Below are 7129 nucleotides of genomic sequence, written 5' to 3'. Positions count from 1 at the left end.
AGCCATTTATGCATTGCAAAGCTTATATCCTCACTAGCTAATTCAGTTGGACTTCTCATTCCCCAAACCCTCTTGACTGTATTTTTTTCAAATTATTTTATTTGCCCGTAATTATAATCGAGTTGATTATAAATGTAATAGAGTAGGTATGAATATTGAAAATTTTTGGCTAAAAAATTGCTTCCTATGATTCTCTTTAGCTCCTCTCTTTATTGTTCTTAGACAGCCTAGAGGTATGTGTTTATTCACCTCTGATAAAAGAAGATAATTCTCCCAAGAGCCACACCTTGAACTTTGGCAAGCTTTTCCGAAACTCCATACGCTCTGTGTTAGCTCCCTCCCTCTTTCATAGGATGCTCCCTCAAGGTCCTGTAGACCTGTTCTTCCCTCAACCTCTTGAGTGGTATTGTGTGGAACAAGAAGGCATCAGCTACCCCCAGAAGTGAACTGCAGTTTCTACTCACAGGCACTAGCTGTCCGTGAGACAACCTCCAGGAGCGTTCATACAAAGCTAACCGTGGCTGAGAGAGGTGCATTAGTGGCTCTCTTGGAGCAGGGGATCCAGGCACCTCGTGGGCAAATCTGTGTTTGAGGATCCCAACTCCAGGGAGAGATGTGGCTCCTGCAGTTATCACATGACACCCCACGTGGACACAGACCACAATCCTCATCAACAACAACCAGGTAACTCATGGAGAGCATTGAAAGGGGCCACATTTTTCCATGATGTGATTAAAAAAAACAGAAAAAAAAAAAACAAAAAACCACCTGTGTCGGGCCCTGACCTACAGTGATGAGGGTGTGCAGTTGAGTGTGAACGCGGGGACATGTGTGCATGTGCACACACATGTGTGATGTATTAGAATGTTTGCAGTTGGTCAAGCAATTTTATTGACACAAGCTATCTTTTGCAAAGTGTTCATCTTCCCACTTTGGAGAAAGGACAGTAGCAAGATTAATTCTTGGAGAGCCCCAGTGGAGAAACCATGAAGGGTCAATCAAGATGCAGGAACAGTTGTGTTTTGATTACCCAACTGCCACAAGTCACATATGCTGATGCCCAGAAATCTCACTATTTGATCACCTGTATTGATTAAGAAGGCTCCTAATTCAGAGGTGTGGAGGTGGGAGGATCTTTCCTAACCCGGCCATGTCCCATCCCAAGATTAACTATGAGTTTGAGGTTGAGAGATCAAATAATATCTTCCCGCTGGCTCACTCTCTTGGAAAAGGATCCCATGATCCACTTGCAAGAGAACTCCAAAGCATCTGACGGCCACTGGAGCGCTCCAATAATGAAAATACAACACCACCTGGACTTTTCAGTGTGCTAGAGTGGATGTCAAGGAGAACTAACCCGCTCACCTCTCTATGCAGATGAGGAAGCTGAGCCCCAGGGCAAGGTCACATAGTGAGCTAGGAGCAATGCTGAGAGGGAAGCCCAGTCTCATGTTTCCAGACCAGTCCTTTCTCCCCTGGACCGTGCTAGGTCCACTGAGCTATGGCTGTAAAGGGTCACTCACAGAGAAATGCTCAGTGCTTTTGATCTCCAGCTTCTGCAGGTTCCCTTCTGAGCCAAATTTCACACTCCATCTCCTTTCTTTCTGTCTCAGTCTGCTTGGGCTGCCATAAAAAAAAAAAAATCATAGACTGAGAGGCTTAAGCAACATAAATCTATGTGCCTTCAGCTCTGGAGGCTAGAATTCCCAGATCGAGGAGCCAGCAGGGTTGGTGTCTGGTGAGGGCTCAGCCACCTTCTCGGATGGCTTTTTCTCGTTCATGCATGTGGAGAGAGACCTCTCCTCCCTCTTGTTATGAGGCCCCCAAACCTATGAGATTAGGACCCAACCTTAAGACCTCATTTAACCCTAATTACCTCTTAAGAGCCCCGTCTCCAAATGCAATCACATCGGGGGTTAGGACTTCATTGTATGCATTTTGGGGACACATAATTCAGTCCATAGCACTGTGCATCCTACTATTCAAGAATTTGATTTTATAACCCTTGAATTTCAACTAGGCATTTGAAGAACATCAAATTGTATTAATAATATCATTTATTGTTTCCAATACAGCCAGAGCAGGACAATTGCTACAACAATTATCCTATAATAGACAAAGTATTTACTTCCCTCAACGCACCCAATTCCATTTTACTATGTCTAAGTAAAGTGAGTCCCGAGCATCTGTTTTGTGTGAATAAGGGAAACAAATAATTCATTATACCATTTCTTAATTTTAATAACATCTAGTTATAATACAGCAAGATTGATGTACTATATACTTGTTTAAGTGGAACTCAACCCACATTGTTTTCACCAGTCACCAGGCAGCCAATTAAATACCAACCAGCCACCGAGCTGTCTGCCAGCACAGAGGCCAGGCAACCTCATTACTGATAAGGTTAATTCAATCAGTTACTTTCACTAAATGCCTGTGAGTCACTCCTAAAATTTAAAACATAAATAAAAAACGTAAGTGAAAGCACTTCCTAAGTGGGTGGAATTCCTCATGCCTCTCTCTGTCCACCCATCCATCTCCCCTCACCTGGGTCACCTACTTGCCAAACACCTATGTCTACTGACAACCAGGATTTTTTCTTTATGAGACATAAGCGTAGGGACCTCAAAACCAGGATCAACAAGATGTGCCCCCTTTTGTCTATTTGCAAATCTGGCATAGCTGCACGTGTGTGTGTGCAATAGGAAGAGTCCTCTGAGTCTACAACTGGAATGTGTTCTCACGTTGGAAGCTCTGCGAAAGAAAAAGAAAAAGGAAAGAGAAAGTTTAACTCTAAAGTAGGAAACAATCTGTTCTGCAGCTGGTGGCATTCAGAGTCGGGCAACACGGAAGAAGTGCTATTTGTGTGCACAGGTGTCTAGGACTCTGCAATCTGCCCAGCTGGGAGTGCTGGGAATGGAGGCTAAACCACTGGGTCTCCACCTTCTTCTTCATCCCTCGAGGGAGCTCCTCACAAACGATGGGCTCTCTGACCAATGACTGAAATATACGTATTAATCTCAGAGGTCCCAAGGAAAACACAACATGACCGTAATTTCAAGTCTTTGAGAAGCCCCAAACCAGACAGCTGAATGTGCCAGGCAGCATTACATTGATGGCCTTCTTACTTCTTCCAGGCCAGGACGGTCAAGGCCTTCACCCTGACTGTCATGCAATGAAAGGGTGCTGTTCATACTGAGGCGCAGGCCCAGGTGTGGGTGTAATGGTGGAATTTAGCGTGTCTGACTCCATATTGCTTCTACTGCCCTTACCGCGGTGACCTACAGCTTAGAAATGCTTAGCCCTGCTTGTAGCATTTTCATCATTGAAGGAACTTTGCTTAAAGGTAAGATTTGCAAAAACCACTCTTTACCCAAAACCCACCTCTACCAGGGAGGTAAGTATGTACAGAAACAGCAATGCTATGTTGAAGATTTACAGGAATGGCGTGACCGGATTCCTGTACCCCAAGATCACCTGATCAAGGACAGAAAAGTTTCAAATACCTACCTCGGACCATTGTGGGCACCTGAATGTCTATAAACATCAGGTACCTCTTGACTCCAACCTCTTCCCACTTTCCTCTCTTCCTAATATAAAAGAAGCTCGAAGTCCATGCTGAGGAGAGATGGTTCTTTAGGACAAGAGTCCATCATCTCAGTTTGCGGACTTTCCAAAAAAGTCACTTTCCTACTGCAACATCTTGCCCCTTGACTAACTGGCAGGTCATGTGGCTAGTGGAATGAGCTCAGGCTCGGTTATGTGATAACGATATTCAGCAATATAGACATAATGCATGCAAATGCATTCACTATAGAAAAGTAACAGTATTGGTCAATAACCGTCCTACTGGCTGCTTTACAAACTCAAACTGGAATGGAATATTTTGAAGTTGTATCCTGAGATGAGACCTTTCATGAAAATAAACCACAGATTAAAAATAAAGTAAAATGAATTGCAGGTTTAAGATTAAGTGATAAAGGACTAAAAGAAAATACGGACAAGTATTCTATGACCTAAGGATGGGGGTAGCATCTCTACGTATGATACCAATGACAGAAATCACCACAGTAACAGAGGCAACTGCCTCAAAGATAAAAGCAATCAAACAAATAAAAAAAAAAAACAGGAATTGCAATGAAAGTCACTATCATAACATTACATCAACAATATCGAAAGCCAACAACCAATGAAGAAAAACACGTGGATAACATAGGAAACAAAGTATGTTTAATGTACACAGTTATTAAAAGTCAGTAAGAAGCCTGGTACGACTCTGTCTTGCACCAGCAGTCCCTTACCTCCTCTCTCCCACCTCTGCACACACCACCACCCCACCCATGATGTGATGGGGATGGACATGAGCCCCTGAGGCCCCAGAACTATCGTTCTGGTTGTAAATTAAGACTGACATGGATTATTATTTTAAGGCAGATAACAAATAAAATGAGTACCAGTTATCTCTAAGAACAGGTTAAGGGCTGGTGCAAAGGACGAGCTGCACATTGTTTGAGCAGAGACAAGGAATTAGGACGGCAGTCCAATAACACTAGCAACTTTGGAAATGTCTGTACAGGCAACGAATTCCCTTGGACTTTCAAATAACAACACCTGTGGCTTGTGGTTGAGGGGTGGTTTGGGCTCATCCATATTAATGGACGGCACTTAATGCTGGAGGAAGACGCAGAATTGGACGATGAAGAGAAGTGGAATTCCTAAGTATATCCGGAGAGCAAGCAGCCCTTGGAAGTGGTGGCAAGGGTCCACACAAACACGTCAAACTAGCTGTTGAAGAAGATGGAGGAGGAGGAAGAAGAGGAGGAGGAGGAGGAAAAGGAAGAGAGGAAAAAATGCTCCAGTAAAGAAATTGATATGAGATATTCCAGCCAAAAAAGCATACAAATCAAACCAGAATGAAAAAGATTCAAAACCATAAACACCAAGATCAAAAGGTCAAGAATCATCAACAAAAAAAAAAAAAGGAGAAGAAGAAAAGAAAACAGAGAAAAACTCCTAAAACATCAAAGGGACCTAGTTCTATAGAAGACATTAAAGCAAAAATGCAAGCAAGTATAGAAAAAGGTGGTTGTCTTTCCTAAGGGAAAGCCGAGCTCATCAATCATAGCAAGCACAGCTCTTGGATGACTGACCCAGAGGCTGTTCAAGATCTCTGGCAGTGGAGGAAGTCTCCTAAAGAAAACAGCTTAAACGGCTTGTTAAAATTTTCCATCTCATTTTATTTCTGTAACAGTTGATCTCTGGCTGTCCTTTTTATAATGCAGAGTGAGAACTTTCCTTACCGTGTCTGATCAATGTGGTCCAGGTTGCACTGCCAATAATGTGTTGTCCCAAAATGCCTGTTTAGCTTTTACAGGCAGAACTCCACCTTTTGCTTGGTTTTAAATACACGGGAAATGCTTTGACAGAACAAAGTAGTCATGGTGGTCAAATGGCAATGGTGAACAGACAAAAATATATGTGTGAAATAAACTTAGTTTTTTAATAAGGTTTAAAAATCAATGAGAAAAAGATGAGCACCTCAACAGAAAAAATAATAGTGTGGGGAGCCTGGGGGTGCAGTTGATTATGTGCTCAAATCTTGGTTTGGGCTCGGGTCACAATCTCAGGGTTGTGGGATCGAGCCTCGAGTTGGCCTCCACACGCAGCACAGAGTCGGCTTGAGAGTCTCTCTCTCCCTCTGCCCCTTCTGCCCTTGATCTCTCTCTCTCTAAAATAAATAAATAAATAAATAAATAAATAAATAAATAAATAAATCTGAAAAAAAAAAAAAAGAAAAAATAATACACAAAGGACATGACCAGGCAATTTACAAACACAGAAACCCAAATATTTTTTAAATATAGTGTCTTTTGTAATCAAAAAAGATGAAAAATGTAAATACACAAATTTTTCATGTATCAAATTGGCCATTCAAAAAAAAAAAAAAAAGAAAAATGAAACCCATCTTTGGAAAAAATGTGGGGAATCCGAAAAACCAGGTGGGAATGACAACTGATGCAATTTTTTCCAGGCTGATTAATTTGGCACTAGGAATCAAAATCCTAAAATTTGCATTTCATTTGACATTGGAATTCCAAACTTAACCTAAGGAAATAATTGTGGATAAGCACAAAAATGAAGCTAAAACATCCATCAGAGTGTTGTTTCTAAGAGAGAAATAATATATTTGCTCCATTAACTGAAGAACATACAATGGAAGACAGGACAGTGATTTTAAATTGCACTGGGAAGGTGTTAAGTTTCAAGGCGCGTTTCTGAACGATATGATCCGATACTTCTAAACATACACTGTATATGCCTAAATATATAAATACCATATACTCACAGAAAAAGACTAAAAGAAGAGAAGTAAATGTCAGTGGTGGCTATCTATAATGAGATCATAGATGGTATTTATTTTGCTCTTTTTGCTTTTCCATAGGTCCTAAATTTTCTTCAGATGACATGTAACTTTTTATAACAATAAGAAAACTTGGTTTTTTTAAGACAGAATTCTAAAGGGAAACCCAACAGTACAACAGGCTCATGTTCCCCGCACCAAACTAAATGGCTTTCACTTACTGCTTCCAAAGATCACGCTGCCTCTCTCTCCCCCCCTTATCTGCATCCAACTCTGTAATAATTTCCTTCACATCACGAAAAAATTATCCAAAACCCCAAGCTCACTCATTCAATTAACTCCCTACCTCTTCCTTACTCAATATTCAATTAACATTGAATCACTTTAAGTCTTGCTATTTTAAAACCTTCTCTGGCTAATCGGTTTTTTTAAACGATCAGCCCTTCTTTTTCCTTCTGAGCCTTCAAAAATTTCCGAAGACGAGAGAATGTTTGCAGACAAGTCGCTCTGTTGTTCTGTACGGAGATACTCCACCGGCCCTCAGTCCCCAGTCCCTAGAGTCTAGTAGGTGTGCAAAGCAAAATGGAACAACTCTGAAGCTTCTAACCTATATTGGGTGGCATGCCAAGGAAAGCAGAGCATGGCGGGTAGGACACGAAAATACCAGACACAGGTCAAGGCGAAAATCTTTCAAAAAATGCCTCACCCCACATGGTTGTGTAGGAGGCATGCTGAGCCCAGGCCGTGCGGTGGGCGGGGGGGGGGGGG

At 41.8% G+C, this 7129-nt stretch overlaps 1 pseudogene; it reads left to right on the top strand.

Annotated features, from left to right (window-relative positions):
* Window positions 1-4137: 4137 nt before the first annotated feature.
* Window positions 4138-5687, top strand: LOC103667634 (annotated as a pseudogene).
* Window positions 5688-7129: the final 1442 nt, after the last annotated feature.

Source organism: Ursus maritimus, unplaced genomic scaffold, assembly GCF_017311325.1.
Source record: "Ursus maritimus isolate PB19 unplaced genomic scaffold, ASM1731132v1 scaffold_34, whole genome shotgun sequence".
NCBI lineage: Eukaryota > Metazoa > Chordata > Mammalia > Carnivora > Ursidae > Ursus > Ursus maritimus.
The sequence above is the reverse complement of the archived record's forward strand: the minus strand, read 5'-3'. Positions and strand labels throughout refer to the sequence as shown.